The sequence below is a fragment of the Mauremys reevesii genome, linkage group 27 (assembly GCF_016161935.1).
Source record: "Mauremys reevesii isolate NIE-2019 linkage group 27, ASM1616193v1, whole genome shotgun sequence".
In the NCBI taxonomy this organism is placed as follows: domain Eukaryota; kingdom Metazoa; phylum Chordata; order Testudines; family Geoemydidae; genus Mauremys; species Mauremys reevesii.
In genome coordinates, this window is record NC_052649.1 from 10,008,375 (window position 1) to 10,028,919 (window position 20,545).

General features: G+C 50.1%; 2 long non-coding RNA genes across 6 annotated transcripts; both read left to right on the forward strand.

The window, feature by feature from the left end:
- The first annotated feature begins 1,601 nt into the window (after nucleotides 1-1,601).
- LOC120392075 lies at nucleotides 1,602-19,669 on the forward strand. 5 transcript variants are annotated; one of them, XR_005591588.1, is made up of 11 exons: nucleotides 1,602-1,652; nucleotides 2,264-2,394; nucleotides 3,028-3,057; nucleotides 3,426-3,557; nucleotides 3,840-4,676; nucleotides 4,985-5,170; nucleotides 16,065-16,195; nucleotides 16,514-16,553; nucleotides 17,036-17,160; nucleotides 17,456-18,433; nucleotides 18,598-19,669. It is a non-coding gene; the product is annotated as an uncharacterized LOC120392075 (long non-coding RNA). The 5 variants fall into 5 exon arrangements; XR_005591586.1 differs by lacking the exon at nucleotides 1,602-1,652 and having other exon boundaries at nucleotides 1,964-2,394; nucleotides 16,065-16,202; XR_005591585.1 differs by lacking the exon at nucleotides 1,602-1,652 and having other exon boundaries at nucleotides 1,964-2,394; nucleotides 16,065-16,202; nucleotides 16,517-16,553.
- On the forward strand, nucleotides 11,447-13,996 carry LOC120392078. The gene is made up of 3 exons (XR_005591590.1): nucleotides 11,447-11,885; nucleotides 12,934-13,059; nucleotides 13,686-13,996. It is a non-coding gene; the product is annotated as an uncharacterized LOC120392078 (long non-coding RNA).
- Nucleotides 19,670-20,545: the final 876 nt, after the last annotated feature.

The following is a 20,545-nucleotide window of genomic DNA, read 5'->3' on the forward strand; positions in this document are numbered from 1 at the left end:
GCCCTGGCCTTGAGGAGCCTATGCTGATTGACTGGCCTGGACCCGGTGCCCTGGACGAGGTAAGCCCTGAGGGGGAAAGTGGAAGTAGCCCGGGGGTAGCCGACCCTTGTCAGGTTGCAGACGCAGAGGTCCCGATGTCAGTGTGTTGCGGGCCCACTGACCAGCAGCGTGACAGCTGCTGCTAGGGCCCCGGCTAGGACACAGTGGTATGGGTGGGCCTGTGTCCCCCCTGCCACCCCACTCACGGATGGCAGTTTCCCCCCTCACCCAATGCTCCGGTCTAGGGACCTGGGCCTATATAACTACCGTTTGTTTGCTGCTGAGCCCCTGCACCCGAGGGCCTGAGCTCCTTGTGCTGGTTGCTGCTGAGCCCCTGCAACCGAGGGCCTGAGCTTCCTAGACACGGTTTACTCTCGATCAGCCGGTTCCACAGAGGACGTGGAGTGAGTCGGTGTGGCTCCCCTCCTGCCCTCGGGAGGGTCGAGCCCCGACGCGATCGATTACACTCCCTTATTATGTTGCTTGGCAGCTGCCTGGTTTATCCAGTCCTTGCAGGAAGAGCAGCCCGTTTCAGCTAGCTGGTGGGGGCTTGGAACCAGGGTGGACGGGCAGCCCGCTATCAGCTCCCCACCCCCCTAAGTTCCCTGTGCTCCGTTAGCTGGGGCTGGGTTTGTAAGAAAAGGTTCCCAACTAGTAGTTATGAGGGAGACAAGGTCCCCATTTTCAGGGGCTGCTCAGTTCTCTGGCCAGGAGCAGTGTGTCCTCTGCAGCAGAAGGTTAGATCCAGGAGAATGTCTGCAGGTGGAGAGTTGCTTTCCTTCCTCCTGTGTTTCTCTGTTCTCTAGTACGTTGGCCAACACACACCCTCTCTATGCTGGCCTTTCCTTATGCTGTCTCCCTTCTTAGGACATGGGGAGGTGTGCTAGGAGTGCATCCGCACAGGTTAGGTCTTGGAAGCCCTGGAGGAGTAGGAGGGGACGAAAACCATGTTGGGCAGTAGGTGTTAAAGTGGAGTGGTGACTGTTGGTGTTAACTCGGTCTCTGTTCGTTGAGTGGGGCTGATGTAGATGGGATGGAAGAGGGAGGCAGGGATCAGGCCAAGATTTCAAGCACCAATAGAGCTGTGTGTAGTTATGGCTCATGCTTGGCTTTTGCAGCTGCGCTTGCAGAGGAATTGTCCAGGAGCCCCAGCCCAAGGAAAAACTGGCAGAAGTGGATCTGAGCAGCTTGGACATCCTTCTAAGGAGACATGAACAGTCCTCAGCTTCTGAAGAACTGCCTGTGAGTAAGTGGTCAGTGCTTTCAATTCCTTATCTGTACTTGCTGTAGTTTTCTTCACAGGCCATGTGCTTCCTCGTTGGGTACCGGGCACAGTGGTATTAAGGCTGGGGAAGGGACAGGAGTCTCCTGAGCAAAGTGACCATTTTGGGTGCAGTTACAATGGGTCCCTTCTAGTTGCAGGTGTAAAGTAGTAACGGGAGATGGTTTGAGGGCGGAGCTGTGGGATACAGGAGATGTGAAATGAAGAGACTATGCGACATTGCAGACCGAGATGCTATTTTTTTTTTTGTTGCTTTTTCTCCCCTCTGCTGGGTTTAGTACCAAGGAATAAGAAGTCACACGTCAGAGTCTACTGCCTCATGCGGTGGCAAGTGAGTGAGAGCAGCGAGCCTGTGAGCATTGATCAGGCCAGGCAAGAGCCGTACATCTGGGAGCTGAGGAGATGCTACTGTCAGTGAGATAAGTGTCTGTTTTGCTGAGGGTTCTGCTCACGGCCGATCTGACTCCAGGTAGAGACACCCTGTTAGCTGGGGCTGGGTTTGTAAGAAAAGGTTCCTGACTAGCTGTGGATACGAGGGAGACAAGGTCCCCGTTTTCAGGGGCTGCTCATTTTTCTATCCACAAGCAGTGTGTCCTCTGCAAGAGAAGGTTGGATCCAGGGGGATGCCTCGAGCTGGCGAGTTCCTTCTCCTCCTCCTGCGTTTCTCTCCCTCCCTCTCTCTTTTCTGTACTGTGTTGGCCAACACACACTCTCTTTCCCTCTGTCTGTGTCCTTGCCTCTCCCTGTGCTTTCTCCCTTTATAGGACACGGGTAGGTGTGGATCCCCACAGGCTAGGTCTCGGGAGCCAGGAAGAAGTAGGAGGGGATGAAAATTATGTGGGGTCGTGGGTGCGAGAGTGGAGGCAGGTATTGTAAAATATCTAGCACGGTAGCATGTTGGACAGTGATGGCTCTTCCATAGGTGGTTTGCTGTTCTTGCAGAGGCCCGCTCAAGGCCAATGGAGCCGCCCCAGACAGAGGAGAAGCATCTGGAGGAACCAGACCTGCACAATCTAGATGTTTTTCACTTGGCAGTGGAGCTAAGGAGTGCTCTCGTGATATTCGAGGAGCAGGTGTGTGTTTTTGTGAAATCTCTCTCTATCCAGTATCTGCTGTGATAGACCCAGGCCAGTTGGGAACAGCAGAGTAGTAGAAGGGAGATAAACCTGCCACTGGATAAGTAGTTTTCTGTTCCCTGAGTGACCAGAGCAGGGGCTGCTCCAGGCTAATGAGAACACCTGACTCCAATTAACCTGCTAAGACTCAGGTGAGGCTGTTAAGCATGTGACTCTAATTAAGCAGTCGGTGTTTGGAATCCCTCATCTGTACTTGCTTCAGTTTTGTTCAGAGGCTGTGAATTTCCTCGTTGAACACGATGCTCTGTGGGTTTAGTACCAAGGGAAAAGAAGTGGAGGGTCAGAGTCTGCTCCCCTCATGCGATGGAAAGCAAGTAAGAGCGGGGAGACGGCGAACATTACTGATGCCAGGCAAGAGCCGTCCAGCTTGGAGCCGAGTAGCCGTCACTGTCAGTGAGAAGTGTCTTGTTAGGTGAGGGCTCTGCTCACTTCTCACTTGGCTTCAGGTACGGATGCCCAGTTAGCTACGGCTCGGTGTGTAACAAAATGAGCTGTGGATATGTGGGAGACAAGGTCCCCATTTTCAGCATCAGCTCATTTCTCTGTTCACAAGCGGTGTCTTCTCTGCAGAAAAGCTTGGATCCAGGAGGATGATTCCAGGTGAGGAGTTGCTTGCCTTCCTCCCGTGGTAATCTCTCTCTCTCTCTTTTCTCTCTGTGTTGGCCAACACACTCTCTCTAAATCTGTCCTTGCCTCATTTTGCGTTGTCTTGCTTCATGGCACATGGGCAGGTGTGCTAGGTGTGCTCCCCACAGGCTTGGGTCTCGGGAGTAATGAAGAAGTAGGAGGGGACAAAAATTATGTGGGGTAGAAGGGATGAGAGTGGATTGGAGACTGTCGGTTTTGAGTCGATCTGTGTTCATCAGGTGGGGCTGATGTAAATGGAATGGCAGAGGAGCGAGAGATGAGGGCAAGATTTCACACACCTTCACAACTGTGTAATGCTGGATCATGCATGGCTTTTGCAGCTGCGCTGGTACAGGAATTGTCCAGGAACCCTACCCGGAGGAGAGACTCTCAGAAGTGAACCTGATCAGCCTGAACATTCTTCTAAGCAGACATGAACAGTCCTCAGCTTTCTCCCTCCTGCATAAATGGCTGTGAGTAAGCGCTGTACTTTTATTCACAGGCCGTGTGCTTCCTCGTTGGGTACAAGGCTCTGTGGGATTAAGGCTAGGGAGTGGCCAGAGTCTCCTGAGAAAGTGACTATTTTGGGTGCCGTTACAATGGGTATCTTCGACTTGCAGTTGTAAAGCAGTAATGGGAGATGGGTTGAGGGTGAAGCTCTGGGATACGGGAGATGGGAAATGAAGAGACTATGCGACATTGCAGATGGAGATGCTATTTTTTTTCTCCCTCCTCTGCTGGATTTGATACCAAAGAAAAAGAAGTCATTTGCCAGTCTACTGCCCTCATGTGATGGAAAGCGAGCGAGAGCGATGAGACCCGTGAGCATGTTGATGCCACGCAAAAGCCGTCCATCTGGCAGCAGAAGAGCCGTCGCTGTCAGTGAGATAAGTGTCTGTTTTGGTGAGGGCTCTGCTCATGGCCCACGTTGATGCTGGTAGGGATGCCCCGTTAGCTAGGGCTGGGTTTGTAAGAAAAGGTTCCTGACTAGCTGTGGTTGTAAGAGAGACAAGGTTCCCAATTTCAGGGGCTGATGATTCCTCTGGTCAGGAGCAGTGTGACCTACGCAGCAGAAGGTAGCATCTAGAGGATGACTCCAGGTGTCGAGTTACTTGCCTTCCTCCCATGTTTCTCTGTCTTCTCTATTGTGTTGGCCAACACTCTCGCTCTTTCATTCTCCCTTCCTTGCCTTTCCTGGTGCCGTCTCCCTACGTAGGACGCGGGAAAAGGGTGCTAGGTGTGTATCCGCACAGTCTACGTCTTTGGGACCCATGAAAAATTAGGAGGGTATGAAAATCATGGATATTAGTGGGTGCCACAGTGGAGCAGTGCCTGTGGGTGTTGACTTGGTCTTTAATCATCGCCTGGGGCTGATGTAGACCAAATGAGAGAGGGAGGCAGAGATTAGGGCAAGATTTCACATACCTTCAGAGCTTTGTGTAATGCTGACTCATCCTTGGCTTTTGCAACTGCACTGGCAGAGGAATTGTCCAGGAGCGCTGTCTGGAGGAGAGACTCTCAAAAGTGGACCTGAACATCCTTCTAAGCAGACATGAACAGTCCTCAGCTTTCTGCCTCCTGCATAACTGGCTGTGAGTAAGCGGTCGGTGCCAGTGGAATACCTCATCTATACTCGGTGTAGTATTCTTCACAGGCCGTGTGTCTCCTTGTTGGGTGCGGGGCTCTGTGGTATTAAGGCTGGGGAGGGGCCAGAGTCTGCTACGCAGAGTGACTATGTCGGGTGCTGTTGCAAGGGCTGCTTTTTGGTTGTAATGCTAAAGGTGTAATGGGAAGAGTGTTGAGGGCGGAGCTCCCCCATGTGGGAGAGGGGAAAAGAAGAGCCAATGTGACATTTGCCTACTGAGATGGTAACTTGTTTTTCTCCTTGTGCGGGGTTTAGTACCAAGGGAAAAGAAGTCACGTATCAGTCTACTGTCCTCATGCGAAGGAAAGCGAGACCGACGAGACCGCGATCATTGTCGAAATCGGGCATTAGCTGTACATCTGGGAGCGGAGCAGTCACCGCTGTCAGTGAGATAAATGTCTGGTTTGGTGAGGGATCTGCTCATGGCCCACCTGGCTCCAGGTAGGGATGCCCCATTAGCTGGGGCTGGGTTTGTAAGAAAAGATTCCTGACTAGCTGCTGTTATGAGGGAGACAAGGTCCCCATTTTCAGGGGCTGGTTATTGGTCTGTTGACAAGCAGTGTGTCCTTGCCAGCAGAAGGTTGGATCCAGGGGGATGAATCCAGCTGGTGAGTTTCTTGCCTTTCTCTTTCTCTCTCTGTCTCTTCTCTAGTGTGTTGGCCAACACTTTTTCTCTCTCTGTCTATGTCCTTTCATCTCCTTGTGCTGTCTCCCCTCATAGCACACGGGCAGGTGTGTTACGTGTGCATCCCCACAGGCTAGGTCTTGGGAGCTATGAACAAGTAAGAGGGGATGAAAATCATGCAGAGTAGTGGGCACTAGAGTGGAGTGTAGACTGTTGATGTTGACTTGGTTACTGTTCATCAAGTGGGGCTGATGTAGATGGGATGGGAGAGGGAGGCGGGCATGAGGGCAAGATTAAATGCACTAATAGAGCTCTGTGTAGTGATAATGGTACTTAATTGACTTTATTAGTTTGAAAAGGAATCATCCAGGAGCCCTCGCCGGACGAGAATATGCAGAAGTGGACCTCAGCAGCCTGGACATCCTTTTAAGGAGACATGAATATTCCTCATCTTTCTGCCTTTTGCATAACTGCCTGTGAGTAAGAGATGAGCACTTTCAATTCCTCACCTCTGCTCGCTGTAGTTTTCTTCGCAGGCCGTGTGCTTCCTCATTTGTTATGAGACTCTGGGATTAAGGCTGGGGAAGGGACAAGAATCTCCTGAACAAAGTGACTATTTTGGGACCAAGTGTCCTTAGATTTCCAGAAAGCCTTTGATAAGGTCCTTCACCAAAGGCTCTTATGAAAATAAAGTTATCACTGGAAAAGAGTGAAGATCCTTTCATGGATTGAGAACTGCTTAAAAGACAGGGAACAAAGGGTAGGAATTAATGGTAAATTTTCAGAATGGAGAGGGGTAACTAGTTGTGTTCCCCAAGGGTCAATGCTAGGACAAATCCTATTCAATTTATTCATAAATAATCTGGAGAAAGGTGAGGTGGCAAAGATAGCAGATGATACTAAATTGCTCAAGATAGTTTATGGGATTTTTTTAAGTTATTCAGTGTTCATTGGATTTAACTAAGTGATTGGGCAACAAAATGGCAAATGAAATTTCGTGTGGATAAATGTGAAGTAATGCACATTGGAAAAAACAACCCCAACTATACATAAAATATGATGGGGGCTAATTTAGCTACAACTAATCAGGAAAGAGATCTTAGGGTCATGGTGGATAGTTTTCCGAAGATGTCCACGCAGTGTGCAGCGGCAGTCAAAAAAGCAAACAGGATGTTTGGAATCATTAAAAGAGGAATAGAGAATAAGGCAGAGAATATCTTGCTGTCCTTATATAAATCCATGGTACTCCCACATCTTGAATACTGGGTACAGATGTGGTCTCCTCATCTCAAAAAAGATATACTGGCATTAGAAAAGGTTCAGAGAAGGGCAACTAAAATGATTAGGGGTTCAGAATGGATCCCATATGAGGAGAGATTAAAGAGGCTAGGACTTTGCAGCTTGGAAAAGAGGAGATTAAGGGGGCATATGATAGAGGTATATAAAATCACGAGAGGTGTGGAAAAAGTGAATAAGGAAAAATAAGTTTACTTCCTATAATATAAGAACTAGGGCCACCAAATGAAATTAATGGGCAGCAGGTTTAAAATAAATAAAAGGAAGTTCTTCTTCACGCAGCGCACAGTCAACCTGTGGAACTTGTGAAGGCCAGGACTATAACAGGGTTTAAAAGAGAACTGGATAAATTCATAGAGGTTAGGTCCATTAATGGCTATTAGCCAGGATGGGTAAGGAATGATGTCCCTAGCCTCTGTTTTTCAGAGGGTGGAGATGGATGGCAGGAGAGAGATCACTTGATAATTACCCGTTGGGTTAATTCCCTCTGGGGTACCTGGCAATGGCCAGGATACTGGGCTGGATGGATCTTTTGGTCTAAGCCAGTTTGGCCATTCTTATGTTTTTATGGGTGCCTTTACAATGGGTGCCTTCCAGTTGCAATTGTAAAGTAGTAAAGGGAGATGGGTTGAGGGCTGGGATACGGGAGACGTGAAATGAAGAGACTACGTGACATTGCAGTTGGAGATGCTAATTTTTGTTTGTTTCCCTCCCTCTGCTGAGATTAGTACCAAGGAAAAAGAAGTCACGGTCAGAGTCTACTGTCCTCATGCGATGGAAAGTGAGCGAGAGTGATGAGACCACGAGCATTGTCAAAATCAAGCATTAGGCATGCATCTGGGAGCGGAGCAGCTACTTCTGTCAGTGAGATAAGTGTCTGTTCTGGTGAGAGCTCTGCTCATGGCCCATCTGGCTCCAGGTAGGGACGTCTTGTTAGTTGGGCCTGGGTTTGTAACAAAATGTTCATGACTAGCTGTGGTTATGAGGGAGACTGGGTCCCCATTTTCAGGGTCTGCTCATTTCTCTGCTGACAAGCGATGTGTCCTCTGCAGAAAAGGTAGGTTCCAGGTGGCGAGTTGCTTGCCTTCCTCCCGTGTTTCTCTCTCTCTCTCTTCTCTAGTGTTGGCCAACACACTCTGTCAGTCTGTCCTTGCCGCTTTTTCTGCTGTTTCACTTCATTGCACACAGGCAGGTGAGTTAGCTGTGTATCCCCAGAGGCCAGGTCTCGGGAAGCATGGTGAAGTAGGAGAGGACGAAAATAATGCGGGGAAGTGTGTGTGAGAGTGGAGGCAGGTACTGGAAGGTCTTGTGCACCTGTAGTGTTTTTGGCAGTGATGGCTCTTCCATCGGTGGTTTGCTGTTCTTGCAGAGGGCAGCGGAGCATCTGCAGGAAGCGGACCTGCACAATCTAGCTGTTTCGCTTTGCAGTGGAGCCGAGGAGCGCTCTTGTAATGTTGGAGGAGCAGGTGCGTGTTTTTGTGAAATGATGATATTTCTCTATCCAGTATCTGCATAGTGAGGTGCCTCGTGGAGAGCAGAGAGATGCTTCTCCTATCCATGGGATGGGTCCTGGGGAAGGTCCAGCTCTGCCTGTGGCTGGCAGTGGTCTGGGATTGTCCCTTTCCTAGAGGGCTGTAGCTCCTTAGGAGTGGTGAGTATTTTAGGCCCTGGGTAAGCTGAAGAAGAATAAAGGAGGGAGCAGCAGCCAGTGACGTGTGTCTCCGTTGTTCTTCCATGCACAAATGGTGACCTAGCTTACAAGTGTTCGCTCTCTCTCTCTCTCTCTCTTTTCAGTCGTACTGAGATTGGTCAGAAGAGAGATCGGCCAACCTGTGGCAGAGACCAAGGAAGGAACAGCCACCCGGAACCCATCCCTAGGGATGGAAGCCGGAGTAAGAGCAAATGGAAACTTGCTGAAGTTCAGTATTGAGGGAGGGCTGCAAATACTCTTGTCAGTGGAGAGAATTTGTGAGTATGGGGAGGGCCCCTGAGGAAAAGCCTCAGCATCTCACGGGGGCACGATAAGCTTGGGGGAATTCTTTGTGCCCTCTCAAGGAATTGTCAGGTGCTATGGAATCTTCCCAAAGTGCGATAACTCTCTTTGTGGAGAGCCAGGAAGGTGACTACAGGTGCTGAGTTTGCCTCCTTCCTGTACGTGTATCTCTGCTCTCATATGTTGGCCAACATGTGCGCGCTCTCTCTTTCTGTCTCTCTCCTTGTCTCCTTGCATAGAACATGGGCAATGGTGGATGCTCACAGTCTAGGGCTGGAGAGCCTGCATCCCACTGGGGCATTGGGAGGGGGAAGAGAAGCATGATGGGTACTAGATCCTCCATTGGTAGTGGTGGGGGTGACTGTGGGAGTTGACTCTGACTCTGTTCATCAAGTGGGGCTGATGTACGGTGGGTGGGAGAGGGAGGGCGGCGTCTCACACACCAATAGAACTTTGGGCAGTGACGGCCCCTGTGATGGGTTGGATCAGACTCCCCCCCCCCCCGGGAGCTGCCAACTGATGTGCCAAGTCTACCTCTGCCCCTGCTTTCCCTGCTAGCTCAGGACTCTAGCACCCTCTTGCTGAGCCAGATACTCCCATCTGCTCCAACATAGACCCAGGGTCTGAATTACTTGCCCCAAAGCTGCAGGTTGACCTGAAAACAGCTCACAGAAGTGTGCTTGTCTTTAGCACTCAGATGCCCAACTCCCAATGGTGTACAAACACAAATAAATCCGTTTTACCCTGCATAAAGCTTATATGGAGTAAACTCAAAAATAGTTCATCCTCTGTAACACTGATAGAGAGAGAGATGCACAGCTGTTTGCCCCCCTCCAGGTTAACTCTGGGTTAATTGATAAAATCACTTTTTACTTATTAATACGGAAAGTAGGATTTAAGTGGTTCCAAATAGTAACAGACAGAACAAAGTGAGTCACCAAGCGAATTAAAAAGCACAAATCTATGTCTAATCAAACTGAACATAGATAATCTCACCCTCAGAGATGCTTCAGTAAGTTTTTTCCTCAGACTGGACCCCATCCAGGCTTGGGCACAATTCTTTCCCTGGTACAGCTCTTGTTCCAGCTCAGGTGGTAGCTAGGGGATTCTTCATGACTCCATGGAGCTATAAAGGTGTAATGGGAGATGGGAGAACAACCACGTACACAACACTGCAGATTCCGATGATAACTTCTGTTTTTCCCTCTTCTCTTGTGCTTAGTACCACGGAGAAAGAAGTGAAGGGTAAGAGCCCACCCCCGTTGTGAGATGGAAAGCACCAAGAGCCGGGAGACCACAAGTGTTGTCGATGCCAGCCTATGGCGATGCCGTCGATCTGGGAGTGGAGCAGCCGTCACCATCAGTGAGATAAGTGTCTGGTTTGGGGAGGACTCCGGTAACGGCCCAATCTGCCTCCAGGCTGAGACTAGTCATTAGCTGGGGCTCAGTTTGTAGGAAAAGATTCCTGACCTGCTGTGGTTATGAGGGAGACAAGGTCCCCATTTTCAGGGGCTGGTCTTTTCTCTATCCACAAACAGTGTGTCCTATGCAGCAGAAGGTTGGATTGAGGAGGATGACTCCAGCTGCTGAGTTTCTTGACTCCATCCCACATTTTTCTCTCTCTCTCCTCTAATGTGTTGGCCAACACACACTGTCTCTCTCTCTTTTTCTCTGTCCTTGCCTCTCCTTGTGCTGTCTCCCTTCGTAGGACACGGGCAGGTGTGTTAGGTGTGCATCCCCACAGGCTAGGTCTTGTGAGCTATGAACAAGTAGGGGACCGAAAAGATGCAGGACAGTGGGTGCTAGAGTGGAGCGGTGACTGTGGGTGTTGACTGAGTCTCTGCTCTAGTGGGGCTGATGTGGATGGGATGGGAGAAGGAGGCAGGGATGAGGGCAAGATTTCACGCATCAATTGTATTTTGTGTAGCGATGGCTCTTGCTTGGCTTATTTGCTGCACTTGCAGAGAAATCATCGGGGAGCAGCAGCAGGAGGAGAAACTAGTAGACGCGGACCTGGGCAGCCTGGACATCCTTCTAAGCACAGATTAACAGTCCTCAGCTTTCTGCCTTCCACGTAACTGGCTGTGAGTAAGCGGTCGGTGCTTCGAATTCCTCATCTGTTCTCGCTCCAGTTTTGTTCCTGGTCGGGTACATGGCTCTGTGGGGTTAAGAGGAGGGAAAGGCACAAGTCTCCTGTGCAGAGTGGCTGTTTTGAGTGTAGGTGCAACAAGCTGCTTTCTAGTTGTGGTCCTGAAGGTGTAACGGAAGAAGGGTTATGGGTGGAGGTCTGGGGTGCGGTAAATGGGAGAAGAACTTATGTGATGTTGCCAACTGAGATGCTAACTCGTTTTTCTCCTCCACCCCCTTGTGCTGGGTTCAGGACCAAGAGAAAAGAAGTGGAGGGTCAGCGTCGGCTCACCTCACGTTACGGAAAGCGAGTGAGAGCGACGAGATTGCAAGCATTTTGGATGCCAGGCAAGAGCCGTCCAGCTGGGAGCGGAGCAGCCGCCACTGTCAATGAGATAAGTATCTGTTTTGGTGATTGCTCTGCTCACTGCCCACCTGAATCCAGATACAAATGCCCCATTAGCTGGGACTGGGTTTGTAACAAAATATTCCTGACTAGGTGTGGTTCTGAAGGAGACAAGGTCCCCATTTTCAGGGGCTGCTCATTTCTTTGTTCACAAGCGCTGTGTCCTCTGCAGAAAAAGTTGGATCCAGGAGGTTGATTCCAGGTGGCGAGTTGCTTGCCTTCCTCCTGTGTTTTTTTTTCTGTCTCTCTCTTCTCCAGTACGTTGGCCAACACACATCCTTTCTCTTTCTGTCCTTGCTTTTCCTTGTGCTGTCTCCCTTCGTACGACACGAGCACGTGTGCTCGGTGTGCATCCCCACAGGGTAGGTCTCGGGGGGCCATGATGAAGTAGGAGGGGATGAAAATTGTGCAAGGTAGCGGGCGCGGGAGTGGAGGGGTGACTGTCAGTGTTAACTTGGTCTCTGTTCATCAAGTTTGGCAGATGTAGATGGGCTGGAAGAGGGAGGCAGGGATGAGGGCAAGATTTCAAGCATCAGTGGAGATGTGTGTAGTGATGGCTCATGCTTGGCTTTTGCAGATCCATTTCCAGAGGAATTTCCCAGGAGCCGTAGCCGGAGGAGAGGTTGGCAGATGTGGACATGAGGAAACTGAACATCCTTCTGAGCAGACACGAACAGTCCTCGGCTTTCTGCTTCCCACATAACTGGCTGTGAGTTAGCTGTCGGTGCTTTGAATTCCTCATCTGTTCTTGCTGTACTTTTCTTCACATGCCGTGTGCTTCCTCGTTGGGCATGAGGCTCTTTGGCATTAAGGTGGGGGAAGGGCCAAGAGTCTCCTGAGCAAAGTGACTATTTTGGGTTACAATGGGTCCCTTCTAGTTGCAGGTGTAAAGTAGTGATGGGAGATGGGTTGAGGGCAGAACCGTGGGATAGAGGAGCTGTAAAATGAAGAGACTACGTGACATTGCAGACGGAGATGCTGTTTTCTTTTTTTGCTTTTCTCCCCTCTGCTGGGTTTAGTACCAAGGAAAAAGAAGTCACACGTCGGAGTCTACTGCCCTCATGCGATGGACAGTGAGTGAGAGCAGCGAGCCTGTGAGCATTGTTCATGCCAGGCAAGAGCCGTCCATCTGGGAGCCGAGCAGAGGCCATTGTCACTGAGAAGTGTCTGGTTTGGTGATTGCTCTGCTCACAGCTCAGCTCCTGGTAGGGACACCCCATTAGCAAGGTCTGGGTTTGTAAGAAAAGGTTCCTAACTAGTGGTTATGAAGGAGACAAGGTCCCCATTTTCAGGGACTGGTCATTTCTCTGGCCAGGAGGGGTGTGTCCTCTGCAGCAGAAGGTTCAATCCAGGGGGAAGACTCCAGCTCTTGAGTTTCTAGACTCCCTCCCATGTTTTTTCTCTCTCTCTCTCTCTCCCCTCTAATGTGTTGGCCAACACACACTCTGTCTGTCTGTCTCTCACTCTCTCTGTCCTTGCTTCTTCTTGTGCTGTCTCCCTTCATAGGACATGAATAGGAGTGCTAGGTGTGCATCCCCACAGGCTAGATCTCGGGAGCTATGAACAAATAGGAGGAGATGAAAATCATGCAGGGTATTGGGCGCTAGAGTGGAGCGGTGTCTGTGGATGTTGACTCAGTCTCTGTTCATCGAGTCGAGCGGATGTAGATGGGATGGGAGAGGGAAGCAGGGATGAGGGCAAGATTAAATGCACCAGTAGTGCTGTGTGTAGTGATGGTACTTACTTGACTTTATTAGTTTGCAGAGGAATCATCCAGGAGCCCTCACCGAACGAGAATATGCAGAAGTGGATGTGAGCAGCCTGGACATCCTTCTAAGGAGACCTCAACAGTCCTCAGGTTTCTGCCTTCTGCCTAACTGGCTGTGAGTAAGCAGTGAGTGCTTGGAATTTTTGTACTCACTGTAATTTTCTTCATAGGCCATTTCCTTCCTTGTTTGGTATGGGGCACTGTGGGATTAAGGCTGGGGAAGAGACCAGAGTCATACTTGCCAACTTTCACTGGGTAGATAAGAACCCTGAATTCACAATATTCCAAAAATCAAGCTAATCCTATTTCAAATAAGGCCAAAACAAGCCAATTCCTAAGAACCCCAGCACTCAATGACTAGATCTCTCCTGGCGTGCAGTCTGGGAATGTGGTGGGTCCGCTGTGCACCCCTGACTCTCTCTCCCCCCTTTGCCCCTGCTTGCCGGAAGTAGCAAGCTACAACGAGCAATAAGGTACAGGCCAAAACCAAGCCCGATTTGTATGTTTTGTTTTCCCCCTTGAGATTTGGTGTGTGTGTGTGTGTGACCAGAGTCTGCTGTGCAAAGTGACTATTTCGGGTGTCGTTGCAAGGGGTGCTTTCTACTTGCAGTCCTACCGGTGTAATGGGAATAGGGTTGAGGGCGGAGCCCCACTGTGTGCGGGAGGGGAAAATAAGAGCCTACCCAAAGTTGCTGACTGAAAGGGTAACTGATTTGTTTTTCCCCCTTGTGCTGGGTTTAGTAGCAAGAGAAAAGAAGTCACAGGCCAGAGTCTACTGCCCTCGTGCAATGGAAAGAGAGCAAGAGCGATGAGTCTGCAAGCGTTGTTGATGCGACGCAGAAGGCGTCCATCTGGGAGCGGAACCGCCACCACTCTCAATGAGATAAGTGTCTTCTTTGGTGATCGCTCTGCTCAAGGCCCATCTTGCTCCCGGTAGGGACGCCCCGTTAGCTGGGGCTGGGTTTGTAAGAAAAGGTTCCTGACTAGTTGTGGTTACAAGGGAGACGATGTCCCCATTTTCAGGGGCTGCTCATGTCTCTGGCCAGGACCAGTGTGTCCTCCAGCATATTAGATTCAGGGGATGACTCCAGCTGGTGAGTTTCTTGACTCCCTCCCACGTTTTTCTCTCTCTCTCCTCTAATGTGTTGGCCAACACACACTCTCTGTCTGTCTCTCACTCTCTCTGTCCTTGCCTCTTCTTGTGCTGTCTTCCTTCGTAGGACACGGGCAGGTGTGTTAGGTATGCATCCCCACAGGCTAGGTCTTGTGAGCTATGAACAAGTAGGGGACCGAAATGATGCAGGGCAGTGGGCGCTAGAGTGAAGCGGTGACTGTGGGTGTTGACTGAGTCTCTGCTCTAGTGGGGCTGATGTGGGAGGCAGGGATGAGGGCAAGATTTCACGCACCAATTGAATTTTTTGTAGTGAGGGCTCTTGCTTGGCTTATTTGCTGCACTTGTAGAGGAATTGTCCAGGAGCAGCAGCCAGAGGAGAAATTGGCAGACGTGGGCCTGAGGAGCCTGGACATTCTTCTAAGGAGACATGAACAGTCCTCAGCTTTCTGCCTCGTGCATAACTGGCTGTGGGTAAGTGGTCAGTGCTTGGAATTCCTCATCTGTACTTTCTGTGATTTTCTTCACACTTTGTTTGCTTCCTTGTTGGGTGTGGGGCTCTTTGGGATTAAGGCTGGGGAAAGGACCAGAGTCACAATTGCTAACTTTCACTGGGGAAATAAGCACCCCGACTTTGACAATAAGCCAAAAATCAAGATAAACCCATTTGAAAACAAGGCCAAAACAAGCCAATCCCTAAGAACCCCAACACTCAATGACTAGATCTCCCCTGGCGTGCAGTCTGGGACTGTGGTGGGCCCGCTGTGCACCTCAACTAGCCGTCCCCTTTGCTCCTCCTTGTCCGTGCTTGCTGGAAGCAAAAAGCTACAAGAAGCAATAAGTTACAAGGCAAAAAGAAGCACAATTTCTACGTGTTTTCCCCACAGGTTTGGTGTGTCTGACCAGAGTCATCTGTGCAGAGTGACTATTTCAGGTGTTGTCGCAAGGGGTGCTTTCTACTTGTAGTCATAAAGGCGTGATGGGAGGAGGGTTCAGGGCAGAACTTCACCATGTGGGAGAGGTAAAAAGAAGCGGCTACCCAACATTGCCAATTGAGATGGTGACTGACTTGTTTTTCCGCTGGATTTAGTACCAAGGGAAAAGAAGTGACAAGTCAGAGTCTACTGCCCCCATACGATGGAAAGTGAGCGAGAGTGATGGGACTGCGAGAATTATTGATGCCTTGAAAAAGCCGTCCAAGTGGGAATGGAAGAGTCATCACTGTCAATGAGATAAGTGTCTGTTTTGGTGATTGCTCTGCTCACGGCCCACCTTGCTCCTGAAAGGGATGCCCCGTTTGCTGAGGCTGTGTTTGTAAGAAAAGGTTCCTGCCTAGCTGTGGTTTTGAGAGAGAGAGAAGATTCCCATTTTTAGGGGCTGCTCAGTTTTCTGGCCAGGAGCAGTGTGTCCTACGCAGCAGAAGGTTGCATCTAGGAGAATGACTCCAAGTGGTGAATTGCTTGCCTTTCCCTCGTGTTTCTCTCTCTCTCTCTCTCTCTCCTCTAGTGTGTTGGCCAACACTCTTTCTCAATCTGTCCTTGCTTTTCCTTGTGCTGTCTCCCTTCTTAGGATATCGGCAGGCGAGCTAGGTGTGCACCCCCACAGGTTGTGTCTTGGGAGCCATAAAGAAGTAGGAGGGGACGAAAATCATGCGGGGCAGTCGGTGCGAGACTGGAGCGATGACTGTTGGTGTTGTGGGGCTAAGACAGATCGAAAGCGACGCAGGGAAGAGGGGCTTAATTGGGCTCTATGTAGTGCAGAAGTTCTCAAACTGGGGTTTAGGTCCCGTCAGGGGGCCGCAAGGTTGTTATTTGGGGGGTTGTGAAATGTCATCCTCCATACTAAACATCACTTTGCTTCCAGCATTTATAATGGTGTTGAATATACAAAAAGTGTTTTTAATTTATAAGAGGAGGGTCACACTCAGAAGCTTTCTATGTAAAAGGGATCATCAGTACAAAAGGTTGAGAACCACTGGTGTAGTGATAGTTCTTGCTTGCCTTTATTAGTTTGCAGCGGAATTGTGCAGGAGTCTCAGCTGGAGAAGAAGCTGTCAGAAGTGGACCTGAACTGCCTGGACATCCTTCTAAGGAGACATGAACAGTCCTCAGCTTTCTGCATTATGGATAACTGGCTATGAGTAAGAAGTCAGTGTTTTCAATTCCTTATCTGTACTCACTCTTGTTTCCTTCATAGGCCGTGTGCTTCCTCGTTGGGTACGAGGCTCTTTGGGATTAAGGCTGGGGAAGGGACAAGAGTCTCCTGAGCAAAGTGACTATTTTGGGTGCAGTTAAAATGGGTCCCTTCTAGTTGCAGCTGTAAAGTAGTAATGGGAGATGGGTTGAGGGCGGAGCTGTGGGATACGGGAGATGTGAAATGAAGAGACTACGTGACATTGCAGACGGAGATGGTAATTATATTTTTTTTCTTCCTTTTACTTCCTTGGTACTAAACCCAGCAGTCACACATCAGAGTCTACTGTCCTCATGCGATGGAAAGTGAGTGAGAGCAGCGAGCCTGTGAGCATTGTTCATGCCAGGCAACAGCCGTCAATGTGGGGGTCGAGCAGACGCCACTGTCAGTGAGATAAGTGTCTGTTTTGCTGAGGGTTCTGCTCACGGCCCATATCAGTTTCTTGCCTTTCTCTGTGTGTGTTTCTCTCTCTCTCTCTCTCTTCTCTAGTGTGTTGGCCAACAATCTGTCTCTGTCCTTGCCTCTCCTTGTGCTGTCTCCTTTCATAGGACACGGGCAGGAGTGCTAGGTGTTCATCCCCACAGGCTAGGTCTCAGGAGCTATGAAGAAGTAGGAGGGGATGAAAATCATGCAGGGTAGTGGGCGCTAGAGTGGAGCGGTGACCGTCAGTGTTGACTCAGTCTCTGTTCATCTAGTCGGGCTGATGTAGATGAGATGGGAGAGGGAGGCAGGGATGAGTGCATTCATAGAGCTCTGTGTAGTGACAGTTCTTGCTTGGCTTTATTAGTTTGCAGAGGAATCGTCCAGGAGCCCCAGCCGGATGAGAATATCAGAAGTGGACCTGAGCAGCCTGGACATCCTTCTAAGGAAACAAGAATAGTCCTCAGGTTTCTGCCTTCTGCATAACTGGCTGTGAGTAAGGGCTCAGTGCTTTGAACTCAGTCATCTGTACTCACTGTAGTATTCTTTATTGACCGTGTGGTTTCTTGTTCGGTACAGGGCTCTGTGGGATTAAGGGTGAGGGGCCAGAGTCTGCTGTGCAGAGTGACTGTGTTGGGTGTTGTCGTAAGAGGTGCTTTGTACTTTTAGTCCTAAAGGTGTAATGGGTAGAGGGCGGAATCCCGCCGTGCGTGAGAGGGGAAAAGAAGAGCATAAGAGACATTTCTGACTGAGACGGTAGCTTACTTGTTTTATCCCCTGGTTTTAGTACCAAGGAAAAAGACGTCACATGTCAAAGTCTACTGTCCTTATGAGTGAGAGTGACGAGACTGCGAGCGTTGTTGGTGCCAGGCAGGAGCCGTCCATCTGGGAGCAGAACAGCTGCTACTATCACTGAGATAAGTGTCTGTTTTGCTGAGGGTTCTGCTCACGGCCCACCTGGCTACAGGTAGAGACACCCCATTAGGTGGAGTGGGTTTGTAAGAAAAGGTTCCTGACTAGCTGTGGTTTTGAGGGAGACACGGTCCCCATTTTCAGGGGCTGATTTCTCTGGCCAGGATCGGTGTGTCCTCGGCAGGAGAAGGTTAGATCCATGAGGGATGACTCCAGGTGGTGAGTTGCTTGCCTTCCTCCTCTGTTTCTCTCTCTGTCTTCTCTACTCTACTGTGTTGGCCAACACACACACACACACACACACTCTCTCTCTCTCTCTCTCTCTCTCTCTCTCTCTCGGCTGTCTCCCTTCATAGGGCACGGGCAGGAGTGCTATGTGTGCATCCCCTCAGGCTAGGTCTCGGGAGCTATGAACAAGTAGGAGGGGACGAAAATCATGCATCGAAGTGGGCGCTAGAGTGGAGGGGTGACTGTAGATGTTGACTGTCTCTCTTCAAGTGGGCCTGATGTAGATAGGCAGGGATGAGGGCAAGATTACCTGCACCAATTGAATTTTGTGTAGTGATGGCTCTTGCTTCGCTCATTTCCTGCGCTTGCAGAGGAATTGTCCAGGAGCAGCAGCTGAAGGAGAAAGTGGCAGACGCGGACCGGAGGAGCCTGGACATCCTTCTAAGCAGACATGAAAGGTCCTCAGATTTCTGCCTCCCGCACAACTGGCTGTGAGTAAGCGGTCAGTGCTTGGAATCCCTCATCTGTACTGGCTCCGGTTTTGTTCAGAGGCTCTGAATTTCTTCATTGGACATGGTGCTCTGTGGGATTCAGACGAAGCAAAGGCACAAGTCTTCTGTGCAAAGTGAGTATCTTGGATGTAGGTGCAGTGGGCTGCTTTTTAGTTGTAGTGCTAAAGCTGTAATGGGAGGAGGGTTGAGGGCGGAGCCCTGAGGTGTGGTAGATGGGAGAAGAAGAACCTATGCACGTTGCAGACTGAGATGCTAACTGATTTGTTTTTCCCCCTAGTGCTGGGTTTAGTACCAAGTGCAGAGTCAGAGTCCACTCCGCACATGCTATGGAAAGGGAGCGAGAGCTGGGAGATTCTAAGCATTGTTGATGCCAGGGAAGAGCCATCCAGCTGGGAGTGGAGCAAGGACCACTGTCAGTGAGATAAGTGTCTTGTTAGGTGAAGGCTCTGCTGTGGTTACAAGGGAGACAAGGTCCCTATTTTCAGGGGCTGCTCAGTCCTCTGGCCAGTACAGGTGTGTCCTCTGCAGCGGAAGGTTGTGGATCCAGGAGGATGACTCCAGGTGACAAGTTGCTTGCCTGCCTTCCTCCCGTGTTTCTCATTTTCTCGCTCTGTCTCTTTAGTGTGTTGGCCAACACTCTCTCTTAATCTGTCCTGTCCTTTCCTTGTGCCATCTCCCTTCTTAGGACACAGGCAGGCCTGTGAGGTGTGCATCTCCACAGGTTAGGTCTTGAAAGCCCTGGAGTAGTAGGAGGGGACGAAAACCATGCGGGGTAGTGGGTGCGAGAGTGGAGCAGTGACTGTCAGTGTTGAATCGGTCTCTGTTCAAGTGGGGCTGATGTAGATGGGTGGAAGAGGGAGGCAGGATTGAGGGCAACATTTCAAGCACCATTAGAACTGTGTGTAGAGATGGCGCATGCTTGGCTTTTGCAGCTGCATTTCCAGAGGAATTGTCCAGGAGCTTGAGCCGGAGGAGAAACTGGCAGAGGTGGATCTGAGCAGCTTGGACATGGTTCTAACCAGACAGGAACAGTCCTCAGCTTTCTGCCTTCTGAACACCTGGCTGTGAGTAAGCGGTCAGTGCTTTCAATTCCTTATCTGTACTCGCTGTAGTTTACTTCACAGGCCTTGTGCTTCCTCCTTGGGTACCGGGCACAGTGGTATTAAGGCTGGGAAAGGGACAGGAGTCTCCTGAGCAAAGTGACTATTTTGGGTGCAGTTACAATGGATCCCTTCTAGTTGCAGATGTATAGTAGTAATAGAAGATGGTTTGATGGCGGAGCCGTGGGATATGGGAGATGAAGAGACTACGTGACATTGCAGATGGAGATGCTAATTTATTTGTTTTTTCTCTCCTCTGCTGAGTTTAGTACCAAGGAAAAATAAGTCACATGTCAGAGTCTACTGCCCTCATGCAATGGAAAGTGAGTGAGAGCAGCGAGCCTCTGAGCATTGTTCATGCCAGGCAAGAGCCGTTCATTTGGGAGCCAAGCAGATGCCACTGTCAGTGAGATAAGTGTCTGTTTTGCTGAGGGTTCTGTTATCAGCCAATCTGACTCCAGGTACAGACACCCTGTTAGCTGGGGCTGGTTTGTCAGAAGAGTTTCCTGACTAGCTGGGGAGACAAGGTCCCCATTTTCAGGGGCTTGTCATTGCTCTGTTCACAAGCAGTGTGTCCTCCGCAGGAGAAGGTTGGATCCAGGAGGATGACTCCAGATGGTGAGTTACTTGCCTTTCTCCTGTGTTTCTCTCTCTCTCTTCTCTAGTGTGTTGGCCAACACTCTCTCTCTCTCTCTCTCTCTCTCTCTCTCTCTCTCTCTCTCTCTCTGTCCTTGCCTCTCCTTGTGCCGTCTCCCTTCATAGAACAGGGGCAGGAGTGCTAGGTGTGCATCCCCACAGGCTTGGTCTCGGGAGCTATGAACAAGTAGGAGGGGATGAAAATCATGCAGGATAGTGGGCGCCAGAGTGAGGCAGTGTCTGTGGATGTTGACTCAGACTCTGTTCATTGAGTCCAGCGGATATAGATGGAATGGGAGAGGGAGGCAGGGATGAGGACATTCATAGAGCTCTGTGTAATGATGGTCCTTGCTTGGCTTTATTAGTTTGCAGAGGAATTGTCCAGGAGCCCTCGCCGGAGGAGAATATGCAGAAGTGGATCTGAGAAGCCTGGACATCCTTCTAAGGAGACATGAATAATCCTCGGGTTTCTGCATAACTGGCTGTTCC